This window comes from Vulpes lagopus, chromosome 19 (genome assembly GCF_018345385.1).
Source record: "Vulpes lagopus strain Blue_001 chromosome 19, ASM1834538v1, whole genome shotgun sequence".
Taxonomy (NCBI): Eukaryota; Metazoa; Chordata; class Mammalia; order Carnivora; family Canidae; genus Vulpes; species Vulpes lagopus.
The window spans coordinates 48,633,718-48,651,241 of NC_054842.1; positions in this window are offsets into that span (position 1 = coordinate 48,633,718).

The window sequence follows — 17,524 nt, forward strand, 5'->3', positions numbered from 1 at the left end:
AGGATGACCCATCAGGTACTTCACCCATAGCCTATAGGATGATGATTCAAATCTGGGGTCTAGAGAGAGGTACTGGGTCAACAGGTGATTTTATTATTTCACAGAGTATAATAGAAATGAAAATGAGAGCTTTCTTTGTTTTGGGATGAGTTTTATCACCTTATTATAGAAACTACAGATTATCTTATGTTCTGATTGGCAGCAATATACATTTTAATGAATAGAGAAAGGAAAAACAAATCAGCACATAAATGTATATTTTTCTTATGTACACATTTTTTTAGAATAGCATCTTTCAAACTATGGATCATTAACTTAGTGGGTCCCAACTACTATTTTTTAATGAAATAAAATAGAAATATTGAGAAATAGTTAAATAGTAAAATTATGCTTATCTCTTGACATTTTGTTTCAGTTGCAATAGGTGAGCACACATATATGTATTTACACTACTGGGAAATTAAATGTATCTCTTAGAGCAGACTGCAGTCAATGTTTAAACACAAGACTTTACCACACTGGGGTACATGGGAATAATAACTACAAAGACATCTTTATATACACCGTAGATGATGGAAAAGATGAGTGAAGCTCCTGAACTGACACTGGATAAACAGGATCGATTTTGGGAAGATTCTTACTGAGGTAGCAGAATGAAAACCACAGGCAGCACCTCAGAGATTAACCCATAATGCAAATATTTACTCTAATAAAAAAAAAATACCGCATTTAGTCATCATTTATCAAAAACATTATATTTCAATGAATGGTAAGTTCTCCTAGGATTGCTAATAAATATAGTTTTAGGAATTCAGTTAAAAGATATTTATTCATTTAAAAGTAATTTCTGTCTTCAAATCTAAGAATAAGTTTTTAAAAGAGAAGTGAGCCCCAAGATATCACCTCTACATTGTTAAGTTCCAGACACTCAAGTATCAGGGGAAATTCAGTCACAAATCTCAAAATCTTTGTCTTAAGAGAACCAAAAAATCTTTCCATATAACTAGGAAAATAAGAATAAATCAGCAAATGGGGGAGAAAGTGAGGAGTTGACCCTGGCGTACACTCATTTGGGCAATTCTTTATTAGAAAATTAGTCTTTTCCAATGCTGTTTTCACAAACAAAACATCTTTAAAATATTCTTATTTTGCAACACTTTTTGCAGTGTGTGCAACATGGAGGAGTTAAGTATAAACCACAGCAGTAAGGTTAAACATTACAAATTGAAACCTCAAGAAACAAGAAAAAATCTCAAATAAACAACTTAACTTTACACTTCAAGAGAATAGAGAAAGAAGAACAAATAAAGCCCAAAGTTAGGAAATGGAAGCAGATTCTTAAGGAACTGCAGGGATTTTTGTTTTAAAGGATCTAAAAACTGTTCAAGTATAAGCTGAGTCATTAATAGTAATAAAACCAAGTAAAAGTAATATAAGTGCTAAATGTCTCACCTTGACTAATTAGTAGATTCAGAATAATTTTGTACTGAGAGGTCTGATTCAATGTGTAATGAATATTTTAACAGTAGTAGTATATGATGATCCTCAAGAAAATTACCAGTTGAACTAGTGCTGAAAGAAAGTGGGAGCCTCAAAATCCTTTTTGCTTTAGCAAGGACCTGTAGTTTCAAAACAGTGGAAGAAATGAGTAATGAAAAGGCAAGGAGCAAGAAAGGGCATAACAGGAGAAATATCTTAAAAACAAAAAAGTTTTTAAATTACATTTTCAAGTTTAAATTCATCTAAAATGTTTAAATTTACCCAAAGGAAAAAAATGGGCATTCCTCATTACATTTAAAGTCACACACACACACACACACACACACACTCTCTCTCTCTCTCTCTCTCTCTCTCTCTCAATACTCTAAACAAAATAAACTAAGATTAACCTAAATTTGTAATTTTATCTCTTTGGAAGTAAAGGGAGGAAAAGACCGTGATGATGATTCATCTGTTTTTTCAAGACTGAATTTAAGGGTAAAATAGATTAGAAATTACCGTAACAACCTAGGTACTTTCTAGAGGACCTAAAGATTCTGTTTCTCCCTGCTGCATTCCCCCACTGCCCTGATAACCTCAGACCTCTTAGGAAAGCCAAAGAGCATCATCCCATGGGCAGACTGCCCTGAGGCCGCCATCGGACTTAAGATGCATCTGACTCTATAGGTGGCCTGCCTTTGTACATTGTATAATGAATTTTTTCCTCTTCAGTCCTTCATCCTCACTTTCTGGAGTGGTTTTCAAGTACCAGACATTCAACACCTGTGGATCAATCCACACCCTTATTTGACATCAAGTTTGTGAAAGATTCAGTACCAGGGGCTTAGAAAAGGAAAAACAGAGCTAATGATCATGTATATTACTGAGTTGTTATTGTGTACTAGGTACCCTGCATTCTTTACATGGATTCACTCATCCAGTACTACCAATAAACCGATACACCAATCAAATTTATGCTAGCATGATGTGAGAAACTGAGGCTCATCTAGGTAAACTTTACTTGGCAGAGCTGGTTATTGGCAAAGTCTAGATATGAATTCAGACAGTATGATCATAGAGTCTTAGTACTCTTAAGAGTACTATGATCATAGAGTACTCTATGATCTTAGAGTCATAGTAGTCTTAACCACTCTCATAATAAAGAAGAGAAAGAAAAACAAATATCTAATGATGTGTAATTTTGAAATTATATTGGCACATAGAAATTAGAATATACAAAACAAAGTCTAGAAAACACATCAAGAAATCCTAACTAGTAGCTAAGTAGTTGCAAAGAATTTGTGCAATGTCTTGTTTCCCCAACTTTGTGCTCGGATGAGGCTGTGGCCCATCTTAGATCTATGCAAAACATGATAAAGAAAAAGAATGAACATGACCATGAACCTGTAAAAACAAAGAATCAGATCTACAGAGAAGTCAGATATTGGAATCAATCCCCCCAAAAATACATGTAATATATTTAAAGAGATAAAAGAAATAATTCTAAGAATGAATCAGGAACAAGAGATCATCAAATATGATGGGACAGGCCTGAAAAAGAGACAAATAGAACTATAAATAAAAAATATCTTAGGATTAAACTTAATTAATAGATTATAAAATGCATTCAGAAGAGCAAAAGTCCAAAATTCACTAAGATACTCTCCGAGTAGAATATTTGTGGGGATTAGAAAACATTGAGACATATTAAAAATCTCTAGTACTCAAAATGTGTGTCATTGTTACAGAGCTAAACAGGCTAACACAGTGAAATAGAAAGCAGAAACACATATCTATTTACGTGTCATATCCTAATATGATGGTGCCGAATGGCACATCAAAGGGGAAGAATGATACTCAGTGAATGATGAGGGGACAATTGATTACTTTATGCTTTGCATTAAAATCAATACTTGATGGATTCATGGTTTAAACAGGAAAGACAAAATTTTTATACTTTAATAAAAATTGGAAAAAGAATCTATCACCTTACAGAAGGGTATGGTTGCTGACATTATTTTTTAAAAGTTTGGTCAATTTTACTAAATAAAATTGGAATTTTGTCCATCAAAAGACATCATAAAGTAAATGAAAAGTTAAGCCAAAAACTGGGAGAAGATATGTGCAGTTCACATAGGCAACAGATGATGCATATCCAGAACACATAGGGAATTAAAAAGTAGTAAAAAAAAAAAATCCAATAGAAAAATGAGCAAAAGATACAAACAGGAATTTCACAAAAGTGCAAAACTCAAATAGTTCATCCTCATATTAAAAGACAATACCATTAGTACTTGAGGGAATGAATATTTAAATTATAAAACACCATTTCATATCATATTTTATCAAAAACAAAAGTCTTACAGATAGCAACTAGACTTGTGATCATTTTTTCTGTACATAAATATTGAATTACTATGTTGCACATCTGAAACTAATACATCAATGTATGCCAATTATTCTTCAATTAAAAAAAATAAGTTAGAGAGTCTTATAGTACCAACTGTTGGTTAAGATGTATAATAACAGGAACATACATAAACACTAGTAAGACCACAAGTCAGCAAAATCACAAATAATAAAAAAAAAAAAACACTTGGCATTAGGTACTAAAGTTAGATATAAGCCTACCCTATAACCTATGCATTTTATTCCTAAATATGCACCCTAGAGAAGCTCTCAAGTACAGGCATAAGGGGACATGTAAAAGAATGTTAATAATAATAGAAATAAAATAGATATAAAAGTAGAAACCCTGGAAACAACCCAAACACCCACAGATTGGAGGATATATTCATCCCCCAAAACACTGTCACTCAAGATGAATTAACTAGAGCTATGTGCATCAACATGGATGATTCTCACAACCACAATCATGTCTGAATAAACGAAGATATCAGAAAATAATATGTACTATAATATTACATATATCTAAATTTCATAAATATCCAAAACTAGTTAGATTTTTAGGAATGCATGCATGCATATTAAACCTCCACAAAACCCAGTAGAATTACAAGGTCCAGGGTAGCATTTGGCAAGAATGCAGGAGTCTGAGAGGGCAAAAGAAACTCTGGGGACCTCAGAGTTCTTAATGTGAGTAGTAACACCCTCTTCTGGAGCATTTCAGAAATTCAAGATTAGGTATGCACGACTGGCCTTATTGGACCTCTGACTATCTTGCTCAACTAAATCCTTACACATACAGACTGGTGGTATTTTAATGCACAATAGTCCTAAAACATTTTTATAAGAAATTACTCTAGAAGTTCAGTAATGTAACAGATCTTACAGAGAAGGAAGTCTAAATGGAATAAAGACATTTTAAAAACTAATGTTTTACTTGCACATTCCACCCACTCAATATATTCTAAGAGCATTTTCAGCTACATATGTAATTGAAAAGTGTTTCAGCATATAATGTGCTTATGGCAGTATCCTCGACTGTAACAAATGGAGTAATTTTCACACAACAGCTTCAAATCCAGCTCAGAATATCACTTGAGAGACTATGGTTCTTATTTTCTCCACTTTGGCAGTCTGTGTTTTGCCTTGGCCAGTTTTCTGTACTTGTTTTTCCTCCTCTTCTTTCCATTGGTCTGTAATTACTTAAAAGAACTTTTATCTATCATCTATCTATCTATCTATCTATCTATCTATCATCTATTGTATCTATCTATCTACCTATCGTGTCTATCCTTAACTCTGTTCATGTAGGAAATGACTTTTGATCTCATGTATTCTATATCAAAACAAATTTAAGCATGCAAGAAGAATACAACTGCTTCATGGCAGCTGTAATAGACGTGCTCAAACGTTTACAGATTGAAACACATTTTGTTTTGCTTTCTCTTTCTTTTATTAAGAACATTAAGTTTGGGGATCCCTGGGTGGCGCAGCGGTTTGGCGCCTGCCTTTGGCCCAGGGCGCGATCCTGGAGACCCGGGATCGAATCCCACATCAGGCTCCCGGTGCATGGAGCCTGTTTCTCCCTCTGCCTGTGTCTCTGCGCCTCTCTCTCTCTCTGTGACTATCATAAATAAATAAAAAAAAAAAATTTAAAAAAAAAAAAAAAAGAACATTAAGTTTATTTTTTTTAAAAAGTGTGAGTTTATGAATTTTACTGCCAGAAAATGAAATATCATTAAAATATTTGTTTTAATATATTATTTCATAAAATATATATGCAATTTATTTATACATATTTATAAATAGATATATGATATTTCTGATTAACACCTGGGTACACAGGTGGCCATTTCACCATGATTTATTACAGCTCTCCTATAGGTCACCCTATGTGCATGAAATACCTCCTGGTGAGAAGAATAACCCTCACCTCCAAAGAGTGTGGGAGTGGTGTGAGTAGTGAGCAGGTATGTGCTTGACACTGGGGTGTAGGAAGCAAACTGAGGGTCAAGGAGGCAAGTGGCGGAGTGCACGGATCCACGCACAAGACAAGGCTCAAGATGGGCTACTGGCCGAGGGGCAAAAGGAGGGGGGTTCTTTCTCCAGTCAAACCTGCGCCTACCTCCAGCACCTGGAAGGGGAGCAAGTGAGGCTTTGCAGGAGCCTGAAGTCCTACCTGGGCAACAGCACAAAGGGAGTAGGGGATCAACAGCTTCCCACGACAGGTCTCATTGCCGAAAATCAGGAGCTCACACGTGGGAAAGCACTCCTGCCAAGATCTTCACCTGGTTCCCGGAGCTTGACAAGCAAGGGCTTACCTGCGTGGAAACACCTGGAGGAGCCACGCATGTGCACACCCTGCCCGCCAGTGGCAGGTGGAATTAGGTCTGGGGAGCATTTAAACAGCCTTGGGGAGCGTTTTCAAGCTAGTAGGGGACACAGTGTTTGGAACTGAGGCTCAAAGCAAAAACAAGAAAAAGAAAGAAAAGAAAGAAGGGAAGAAGGGAAGAAGGGAAGAAGAAAGAAAGAAAGAAAGAAAGAAAGAAAGAAAGAAAGAAAGAAAGAAAGAAAGAAAGAAAGAAAGAAAGAAAGAAAGAAAGAGAAAGAAAGAAAAGAAGAAAAAAGAGAAAAGAAAGAAAAAGAAAGAAAGAAAAGAAAAGAAAAAAAGAAAAGAAAAGAAAAGAAAGAAAAGAAAAGAAAAGAAAAGAAAAGAAAAGAAAAGAAAAGAAAAGAAAGAAAAGAAAAAACTACAGGAAACAGTTGTTAAGACTTTACTCCCTAAGCGACCAAAATAAGGATCTTGGAGCACACAGAGAAAACAACAAAAGTCAGACTTCCCGGGGGCTGAGTCTCAAGTAAGGGCTTAAATTAACTACAATAAATAGATCAGATTCCTAGTCTCGTAACAGAACCAGAGCCAACAAAGCAGAAAAACCATCATGTTTACTGGAACTCAGAAGCATGATTTGCAACTGATGAAACAACGTGGACAATCTCGTAGAGATGAGTGACTTTACATGTGTATATTTGCCTGACATCTTCAGTTACCCAATGTATTGTTTCCAGGTTCTGTTAGATAGAGTGGTAAATGGGAGTGAAAATACAGTGAGGAAGTAAAACAGTTTATTGCAGAAAAGGATTCTCGGGTTTCCTGCAGGTACTATTTCTCTTTGATAAGTCACAGCACCTTATCAGATTTAAATAAGAGCACCCACTGCTAACATTGGCATCATTTGTGTAGCTTGCTTTATCACTAATAAATTTATGATTTTTTTCTTTGATATTGAGAAATATTTTATTTGAGAGAGAAGGGGGCTTCTTAAATATTTTTAAATACAAAGGAAAGGTTGGTTATTTTTTTTTTACAACCTATTATAAATAGAACACATCTCGTGTGATAAATATAGATTCAGTTCCACTTTCAAGTGAAAAGATTGTCTCCCATCAGAAACACTTCCCAAATGTTCAGAATCTGCTTTGACAGTTTGGCTTTGCATATCAGAAGGATAGAACTGCAAGCAGCATTGGGATCGGAGCACTAAATTAGGGACTTCTCTCCAAATTAGTGTCGCTTAAATTTTGCCAAATGTTAGACACAAACTGTCTGCAAGATGCATTCAGTCTTGAGAAACTTCTGAATATTCAAACAGTTTTTCTTGGGAGATAAGAAAGATATGGGATTAGATGGTTGAAGAAGACAGTTTTTCTCTATTCAGCTAGTCTCACGCAAAATGTTACATGAAGCAAATTAGGAATCTTCTGTTATCAATTTGACTCATGTTACGTATATGAACCACAGTTGTTGAGTTTGCCCAATGCTAGATTTCTTGCCAAGTTCAAATGAAAATATAGATGATCAAAGATCTTCCTGATTGTTACACAAGATTATGTAAGAACATGCAGTATTTAAATATCAAGATTCTTCTGTATTCTTGACCAAGATCTGTGTTTAAGGCAGAGGACATTAAACACAAAGGAGACCCGCCGTATCACATTTACTGCCACTTCAGCACATTTGAGTGATGATCAGTCACATGATCAGTCCCAATCAACTAAATCTTTCTCTCTTTCACCCCCAGCTTTATTGACTTATTATTGACACCCAACATATGTAAATTTAAGTATACAATGTGATCATTTGATACACACACATTACATAATAAGTACCACAATTGGGTACACTTCCATCCCATCACATGATAACCTTTTTTTTTTTTTTTTGTGGCATTTACTTTTAAAATCTACTCTCCTAACAAGTTTTAAGGATCTGATGGGATATTTATTATACTCCGATACTTTATATTAGATTCCCAAAAGTTATTTATCTTATAGCTGGGAGTCTATGCCCTTTGACCAACATCTCTTTGTTTCCCTCACCCCTGGCACCTGGCAACCACCATTCTACTCTATTTCTAGGAGTTCAGCTTTTTCAGATTCCACATATAAGTGAAAATGTAAGTATTTGTTTGTCTCTATCTGACTTATTTCACTTAGCATTTGCCCTCAAGGTCCACCGTTGTTGTCTCAAAAGACAGGATCTTCTTTTTATGGCTGAATAATATTCCACCTATTACCTATATGTACCACATTTATTTTGGTCATCTGTTGATGGACACTTAGGTTGTTTCCAAGTCTTGGCTACCGTGAATAATAATAACCGTGAACATGGGGGTGTAGTTAACTCTTCAAAATAGTGTTTTGATTTCCTTCAAATATATACCAAGGACTGGAATTGCCAGGTCAAATGGTAGTTCTGTCTTTAATTTCTTGAGGAAACTCCATACTGCTTTCCATAGTGGCTGTACAAATTTGCCTTTCAACCAATAATGCACAAGAGTTCTCTTTTCTCCACAGCCTTGCCAAGACTTGTTGGTGCTTGTCTTTTTGATAATAGCTATTTTTTTTTTAATAATCGCTTTTTGGTAATAGCTGTTCTATCAGGTGTGAGATGATGGGTCACTGAGATTTCAATTTGCATTTCCCTGATGTTGAGCATCTTTTCGTGTATCAGTTGACCATGTATCATGTCATCTTTGGAAAAATGTCTATTTGGGTCCTTTGCCCATTTTTTTTTTTTCCTTTGCCCATTTTTAAATCAGACTGGGTTATTTGGGTTTTGTTTTTGCTTTTGTTTTTTTATTGTTTGTTTGCTATTTTGTTGTATGAATTCCTCATGTTTTTGGATATTAACTTCTTATCAGATAGATGGTTTACAAATATTTTCTCACATTCTGTAGATTGCCTTTTTATTTTGCAGATTGTTTCTTTTACTAAGAGCAGAAGCATTTTAATTTGATATAGTATCATTTGTTTACTTTTGCTTTCCTTGCTTGCACTATTGGTGTCAAATCCAAAAAGTCCTTGCCAAGACCAATGACAGGCAGATTATTCCCTAGGTTTCTTCTAGGATTTTTACAGTTTCAGATCTCACATTCAAGTCTTTATTTCAAGTTAATTTTTGTGAGCGGTATAAGATGGGGAGCCAATTTAATTTAATTTAAAATATGTGGTTATCCAATTTCCACACACCACTTATTGAAGAGACTATACTTTCCTTTTTGAATCTTCTTGGCTCCCTTGTTAAATATTGGTTGATCATATATACAAGAGTTTATTTCTAGGCTCTTCATTTAGTTCTATTGGACTACGTGTCTGTGTTTATGCCAGTGCCATGCTGTTTTATTACCAGAGCTTCATAATAAAATTTGAGATTAGGAATTGTTTTGTACTTCTTTCTCAGGACTACTTTGGTTGTTTAAGGGTCTTTTGTGATGACATGTGAATTTTAGGATTGTTTTTTCTATTCCCGTAAAAAATGTCATTGGCAATGTTAACAGAAATTACGTCAAATCTGTAGATGGCTTCGTAGTAGTATGGACATTTTAACAATATTAACTTCTGATCCGTGAAAATAAAATATCTTTCCATTTATTTGTGTCTTCTTCAATTTCTTCTGCCATATCTTATAACTTTCAGGGTACAGATCTTTCACCTCTTGCGGTAGATTTATGCCTAAGCACGTTATTTTTTTTAAAGCTACTATATATGAGAATTTTTTTTATTTCTTTTTCAGGTAGTTCCTTGTTCATTCACAGAAATGCACCTGATTCTTGCATGTTCATTTTGTACCCTGCAACTTTACTGAATTTTTTAATTAGTTCCAATAGTTTTTTGGTGCAGTCTTTAGGGTTCTTTCTATATAAGATGATATCAACTGCAAATACAGACAGTTCTTCCTTTCTTATTTGGATGCCTTTTTTTCTTTTCCTTTTTCTTCCCTGACTATTCTGCCTAGGACTTCCACTAGTATATTAAAGAGGAGTGATGAGAGTAGGCAGGCTTGTCTTGTTCCTGATCTTACTGAGAAAGCTTTCAACCTTTCGCTGTTGAGTATGATGTTTGTTATGGGTTTCTTATATGTGGCCTTTATTGTTGAGGTACATTTCTTTTTCCTTTTTTTTTTTTTTTTTGAGGTACATTTCTTTTACACACACTATGTTAGGAGTTTTTTTTTTATCTTGAATGGATATTGAATTTCTCCAACTGCATTTACTGTATCTGTTGAGGTGATCATAGGATTTTAATCTTTCATTCTGTTAGTGTGGTATATCACATTTATTAATTTGCATAAGTTGAATCATCCTTGCATCTATAAATCCTCCTTGATCATGGAGTGTGATCCTTTTAATGCACTGCTGAATTTTACTTAACTAGTGTTTTGTTAAGAACTTTTGTATTTACATTCACCAAGGATACTGGCCTGTAATTTTCTTTTCTTGTGTGCTTTTATCTGTCTTTGGTATCAGGATAATGCTGGCCTCATAAAATGAGTTTAGGAGTCTTTCTTCCACTTCATTTTTTTTTTGGAGAATTCAGAAGAATTGCTGCTAATTGTCCTTTAAATGTTTCGCAGAATTCACCATGAAACCCTTTGGTCCTGGGCTTTTCTTGGTTGAAAGGTTTGTGATTACTGATTCAGTATCTTCACTTATTAGTCTGTTCAAATTTTCTATTTCTTTATGATTTAATCTTGGTAGGTTGAATGTTTCTAGGAATTATCCATTTCTTCTAGGTTATCAAATTTGTGTTTAATTGTCCATACTGATCTCTTATGATCCTTTGTATTTCTGTGCTCTCAGTGTAATGTTTCCTCTTCATTTCTCATTTTATTTATTTACATCTTCTCTCTCTCTCTCTGTTTTTTTTTTTGCTAGTCTAAGAGTTTGTCAATTTTATCTTTTCTAAAAACCGCTCTTATCTTCATTGATCTTCTCCGTTGTTTTTCTGATCTCTCATTCAATTACCTCTGCTCTGATCTCTGCCATCTCTTTTCTTCTGCTAACTCTAGGCTTAGTTTGTTCTTTTTTATCTTCCTGAGATGTAAAGTTTGATTATTTATTATCTTTCTTCCTTCTGAATGTAGGCACTTATCACAGTAAACTTTCTCTTATAACAGCTTTCTCTTATAGCAATTTTGATAAATTGTGTTTCCATTTTTCTTGGTTTCAAGATAATTTTTAATTTCTCTTTTGATTTCTTCTTTGACCTATCGATTGTTTAGGAATGTGCTGCTTCATTTCCATTTACTTGTGAATTTTCTAGTTTTCCTCCTGTTACTGATTTTTAGTTTCATACCATCATATTCAGGAAATATACCTGGTATGATTTCAAATTCATTACATTTGCTAAGGCTTGTTTTGTGACTTAACATATGATCTTTTCTGCAGATCATTCCCTGTGTACTTGAGAATATGTGTGTGTATTCTATAGCTGTTGGATGAAATGATAGGTCTGTTAGGTCCATTTGTTCTAAGGTATAGTTCAAGTGTTTCCTTATTGATTCTCTGTGTGGATATAATATCCATTGAACTCCCCTAGTATTATTGTATTCTTGTCTATATTTCCCTTCAAACCTATTAGTACTTTCTTAATATATTTAGATACTCCATTGTTGGGCGGATATATATTCATAATTGTTAAAATCTTTTGATGAGTTGATCTCTTTATCATTATATAACAATCTTCTTTGTCTCTTATTAATACTCTGACTTTAAGTTTATTTCATCTGATATAAACATAGCTACCCCTGTTATCTTTTCTTTTCCATTTGCACAGAATATCTTTTTCCATCCTTTCACTTTCAGTCTATGAGTGTCCTGTGAGTCTTTTATAGGCAGTGTAGAGTTGGGTTTTGGTTTTAATCCATTTAGCTACTCTGTGCCTTTTGATTAGAGAATTTAACCCATTTACATGTGAAGTAATTATTGACAGGTATGGATTTACTATTGCCATTTTGTTCGTTTTTATCTGGCTGTGCTGTAATTCCTTTGTTCCTTTGTTCTTCTTGCTCTCTTCCTTTGTGATTTGATGACTTTCTATATGCTTAGATTCCTTTCTCTTTACACTTCATGTATCTTCTGTAGGTTTTTGCTTTGTGGTTACCATGAGGCTTACATAAAACACTTTATACAGATGTCTATTTTACACTGAAACTTAACTTGGCATACAAAAACCTTATCCCTTTATCCTTCCCCCATCACTTATGCTTTTTATGTCATAACTTCCCTTTTTATACTTTGTGTCCATTAACAAATTATTATAGCTATACTTATTTTTTAATACTTTTCTCCTTTAAACTTTTATTTATTTTTGTATATTTTATTGGAGTTCGATTTCCCAACATATTGTATAACATGCAGTGCTCATCCCGTTCCTTTAAACTTTTATACTAGAGTTCAGTGATTAACACACAACACTATAGTATTACAATTTTTTTTGAGACCATCCATTGAGCCTTTTATTTCAGTCATTGTATTTTTTAGTTCTAAAACTTATATCTGGTTCTTCTTTACATATTTTATTTCTTTGCTGAGATTTTCTAGTCTTTCATTGGTTTCAAGTGTGTCTGTAATTGCTCATTAAAGTATTTTAATGATGACTGCTTTAAAATCTTAGTTGAATAATTCCAACATCTGTGTCATGTTGGTCTTACCTTTGCTGATTATCTTTTCCAACTCAAGTGGAGATTTTCCTTGTTTTTGGTATAAGTCATTTAAAAAAAATCTTATCCTGGACATTTGGTTAAGTTATGATGCTCCGGATCTTATTTACATTTTTGGTTCTGCTGTTGAAACAAGGGGCACTGCCCTCAGTATTGGAATATTTTGAATTTGATGACATATTTGTCTTACCAGCATATTTTATATTTTCATGCTTTCTGATCATTAGTTAGCATTTTTTACTCTTCTAGTTGATGAAGTTTCAGTATTTCTTATAGAGCAAGTCTTGTAATGATGCCCTCCCTCAGCTTTTATTTATTTGTCAAAGTCCTTATCTTTCCACTCCTGAGTGACAACTTTTTTTGGGTAAAGTTTTTTGACTGGCAGTTTTTTTGTTTCAGCACTTTTAATATATCATCCTATTCTCTCCTGGCCTGTAAGGTATCTGCTGAGCTGTCTCTTGGTAGTTTTATAGTTTCCCTTACATATAAGAAATTTGATTTCACTTGATGCTTTTTAAATTTTCTTTTTGTCTTTGATTTTAGACAGTTTTATTAAAATGCATCTTGAAGATTTTGGGGGGTTGAAATTTGAGGATGACATATTAGCCTCTTGAACTTATCTAGAAGTATCTAAAATCTCTCCCCAGATTTGGGAAATTCTCAGCCATTATTTCTCTAAATAAGCTTTCTTTTCTTCTCTGTTTCCTCTCCTTCTGGGACTTCAATAATATGTAGATTGTTAATTTTAATGGTATTGCATAAGTAACATAGGGTTTTTCATTCTCTTTCTTTTTGTCACACAGTTTAGAGATCTTCATTTTGGGGGGTCAGTCATTGGAATTTTCTTAGTTTTCTTTTGTGGTGTCATGTTTCCTTAATTATTCATGATTTTTGTGGCCTTACATTTGTGTGTGCCCATTTAAGGATGGATGCTCCTCTTCCAGTCTTTAACAATTGCCTTCACAAACAAAACTCTTCACCAGTCAGCCTATCCAGAGATTCTGGGAGGGCATCTCATGGTGTCCACACATGTATGTACAGTGGAGTTCTTAGATAGCCTGGTGCTGGCATGGGTCAAAAGCCTGGAAATGGCAGTAGCCAACCTGGTGCTGGACCCCACCAGAATCTCAGGTTCACAATAGCCCTCCTGGAACCTATATTCATGGACATTGATTGGGATCCCGAGACCATAGAAGCCACCCAAGATCAGAGGAGAGACCCAGTGCTAGGGTGAGCTAAGAACCTGGGTTCACAGGGTCATGCAGGTACCTGGTGCCATAGGATCCAGCTGGTAGTGAGGTATCCTGGGATCCTGGGGTCACTGGATCTTCCTGGGTCTGTTAGAGCTAGAAGATACTGGAGTGAATTGGGAGGTAGGGTTCCGAGGAGTCCTCTAGGAGCCTGAAGTCATGGAAGCTGTTTGGAGCTATGGAAGCCACATATGGGCATTAAGCTCTCCAGGTTGATGAAACTGTATAGGCCAGAAGCCTAGGTTCTCTGAGAGTCCAGAAACAAAGAAGCCACCTGGACTTGTGGCAGCTGCCTGGGGTTGCTAGAGCCAGAAGTTCTGGGGGTGAGCCAAAGGCATAGACACAGGGCCTCCTTCCCCAGGAACGTGGTACTAAAATTGTGGCCTGGGGCCACAGGAGACACCTGGGCTTGCTAGAATTGGCAGGTGCCAGATTGAAATGCATGTCTGGGTTCACAGGAGCCTACTAGTAGCATGTTGCCACAGGATCCAGATTCATAGGGGTCTACCAGCAACTTGGTGCCACAAACATTGCCTGGTACTGCTGGAGCTGACAGGCACCAGAATGGACCAGGGGCTGGGGTAGATGGGAGCTGCTAGGGCGTTAGGAGCCACCTGGGGTAGCTGGAGTTGATAGGTTCAGGTGAGATAAAGGACTGGTGCCAAGGATGCCATCTAGGGCCACTGGAGTTGCCTGACCCTACAAGAGCTGGTGGACACCAGTGGTGTTATTGGAGGCAGGATCCTGCATTCATGAGAGACCACAAGGAGTCACCTAGGGCTGTAGGAATAGGCCTGTTGCTAGGGCTGGCTGGATTTGGAGTCCATCATGAAACCTCCACATTTTACTATCCTCTATGGCAAAGGTGTCTGCTTCTCTCTGTCCAGGCTTGGGTAATGGGGGTAGTGTGAATGTATTTTTTTTTCTACCCTTTTTAACATGTCCTTTCCTATTTCTGTGCTTCACGTAGGTGCTGTAATCCTTTACCTGGAATCCTTGGCTCTTATGAAGGTATTTTTATGAACAGATACTTGTTCAAATTGATGTCTCTGGTAGAGGATGGAGAAGACAAAGGGGTAGAAATTCTATGCCACTATGTTGCTTATGTCACCCCAACCAACCAAATCTTTCCAACAATATACAGTCCCACTAATAAAAATGAAGAGTAGATGCTTTTTTGTTTCTTTTCCCAAAAGTAAAGATAGTTCAAATCTCAGCTTTGCCTCACATTGGCTTCTGGTCTTTGGATATCATTATGGTCTGTGTCTCAATTTCATTGTGTGCAAAATAGGTGTCTGAATAGATGACCTTGGGTTCTCTTGATCTCCACAGATCTCACAACCACAGTGTAGTCTGTATTATTTGGCAAGAGCTTTGCTTTCTATTTACAGAGAAAGTAAAAGGCTATATTAGAGAATTACTGTGTATATTGGAAGAAAGAGTTGAGGTCAACCAAAGAGGGTGTATGATTAGATAGGAGGCCACAAAGGAGAAAAGAGACATAAATTACAACTCTTCTTTATAGATTATATAACCTTGTGATCTCTCTTTGTAACGTGGGATTTTATGTTAAAGAGCTTCTAAATCTGACTACTGCCATAGAGACTAAAGGAAACAAAACTAAAATAAATTTTTGTAGGAATAGTCATGGGGAAATAGACAAAAGAAAGGAGCAGGAAAAGCCCATACAAACAAGAAATCTAAAAAAAAAATTCTCTTGTCAAATCACTATGTTGTACACCTGAAATTAATGTAAGATTGTGTGTCAATTATACTTTAACTAATTTTTTTTAATTTCCAAAATTAAAAAAATTATTCTCCCTTGAAATAAAAATTACAATACAATTACAGTATGTATAGCCTGAAAGGTTTCCTAAAGCTTGAAACAAAATAGCACTAGATTATTTTTCCTAATCTATTCTTAATTCAAGTAGATAATTTCTGTCACAAAAAAAAAAAAAAAAAAGTGTTTTTTCCTTCCATGTCCCAGCACTGTGCCTAAACCAACCAGTCCTGAAAATGTAACTTCACGACCGGGAGTTATTTAGCTTGTACCTCTAGAATAGCAATTTAGTAAATAAGGGATTGGACTTTTGAGGATTCTTCAGATGGGGACCCTGAGTCTATAATGTAAGTTTTAAATCAAGGATAGAATTATAAAATAAACCATTTGTGGTGACAGTTCTTAAGCATTTTTGCAGATTCATTGCTGCTTTCAAATTGGGAGTCTGTCTTAATCTTCCATAAATTGAAAGTGATTCCTTTTGGTTCTGAGACTCTGAATCAGATAGGAGAAGAATGGTAAAATCTGGTGGACCCTAAGATAGTGCAGTATGTTAAATAAGTAGTTCCCATGTACATTCAGAGCAGTATCAACTGAGAGTTCCCTGCTGGCTAAAATAATACCAGTTTTTATTTTTTTTGCACCCTCAAAAAGTGAACTCATTAGCTCTCTTACTGGAATAAAAGGTAAATAAATAAAGATGAGATATTCCATTTCCAATATGCCTGCAATGGGTCAGTTACTATATGAAGTGCTTTGCCAACATTGCCATTTAAGTCTTATGCTACCTTTTAAGATATAATTATTCTAATACACAGAAGTGAATATATCCAAGATCACATTGGCAGGATTGGGACATGAGATCAGGTTTCTCTGGTACAGTTAGCACTCGTGTTCTGCTATAAGACCCCATGGGGTCTAATTTCCAGAAATCAAAAACCTATTCATCTTACTACTAAATTAATTATCTTCAGGTGAACTAGTTACTACCCACTGCCTTTTCTTGTCCTAAAAAGGGGACACATAGTTCTTTCCTACTTCATAGGCATGTTCTGATGTTCAGTTAATTAATGTTTCTGGGTTGCTTTGAAGCCTTCTTTAGGTATTAATGGAAATTTTATCTTTTTATAAATACAATAGATTTAGGGGGTTCTTTTTGCTTTCAGGAAGAGAATTTTAACTACTTAAAAATTGAAGTTCAAGTCCACTAACAATGCTGTATGCTATTCTTAGATTGTCTCCACGGAGTTCAGCATCACTCGGATCCAGAATTGTAGCTGAAGAGAAGTAGTGAATTGGGTACTTTACAAAATGCTAAGCAAACTCAAAACATAACCATAAATTTTAGCAAACAACCTATTTTGTCAGTGTTCATGTGGTCACAGATGCTCCTTAATGCACTCAAGGATGTTTTTACAGGTTTTCCTGATCTTGCCCTTCATTTTCACTGATTTTTGAGTATGTGAATGTTACATGAAAGCCTACAGGATAATATTTAATAACTTCCATAATTTTGTTAATCTGGAAATCTCAGTGTATGTGATCTAATTCTTAACAAAAATCCATTCATTAAATTTCACAACTCATAAGGGAAAATATATT